The sequence below is a fragment of the Apteryx rowi genome, unplaced genomic scaffold (genome assembly GCF_003343035.1).
Source record: "Apteryx rowi isolate R43461 unplaced genomic scaffold, aptRow1 scaffold_337, whole genome shotgun sequence".
Taxonomy (NCBI): domain Eukaryota; kingdom Metazoa; phylum Chordata; class Aves; order Apterygiformes; family Apterygidae; genus Apteryx; species Apteryx rowi.
The window spans coordinates 361,591-362,260 of record NW_020449830.1 but is presented as its reverse complement, the minus strand read 5'-3'; the positions used below and the strand labels follow the sequence as shown (position 1 = coordinate 362,260).

At 50.1% G+C, this 670-nt stretch overlaps 1 protein-coding gene across 3 annotated transcripts in view; it reads right to left on the bottom strand.

The window, feature by feature from the left end:
- IKZF1 (IKAROS family zinc finger 1) overlaps positions 1–209 on the bottom strand; it is a 73,396-nt gene extending 73,187 nt beyond the window's left edge. The window contains exon 1 of one of the 3 annotated variants that reach the window (XM_026072092.1): positions 122–209. The gene's annotated coding sequence lies outside the window, so the exon portion shown is untranslated. Of the gene's footprint in view, positions 1–14; positions 59–121 lie in introns of those variants that run through there. The other 2 variants (XM_026072095.1, XM_026072094.1) reach the window with 2 other exon arrangements.
- Positions 210–670: the final 461 nt, after the last annotated feature.

Here is a 670-nt window from a genome sequence, read left to right as displayed (position 1 = left end):
CGGGGCCGCGTTACCTGCCGCGCTCCCGCGGCGCGCAGCCTCTCGCCCCGCTGCCCGCGGCCCCCCGGGCTCCCAAGGACGGAACCGCGCTGTCACATGCTGGCGCTTCCCCAGCACCCACCTGTAACGTCGCGGCACTCGGGTGAAAGGGTCGGAGGAGCCCTCTTTATCTCAGCCCGGTCATTCCTGTCGTATTCTGCACTTTCAAGCACGTGAGTTTAACACTGCGGGACCAGAACTTAAGTAACTTAGTCGTGGTCGCACAGCGCCATTAAGTGAGATCCAGGCCTTACGCTTCTGCCTGGAGGGCCTCAAGAACTCGAAGGAAGTTACTCATATGCTTAACAGCTAGGCACATACACACTGTGGAGGATCAGGATCTCATTTTTGTTGTGCTTCGGTTCCTCATCTGCAAGATGAGGATAATAATACTTCCTTTCTCATATCCTATCTTCATCTGTGCTCTCATATTACAAAAATTTAGGCAAGCAGCAGCGTTATGCATATGAGTAATCTCATTGTCACTAAAAGGGACAATTCAGGGACAGAAAGTTAAGCAAGCATGTAAGCATTCGGAAGATCAGGGCCTTATAATGTAAGCTCTTTGGAACACAAATTGCCTTTTACTTACTAAAAGTTTATACTGCATAACAACATAGAGTCTGCATAC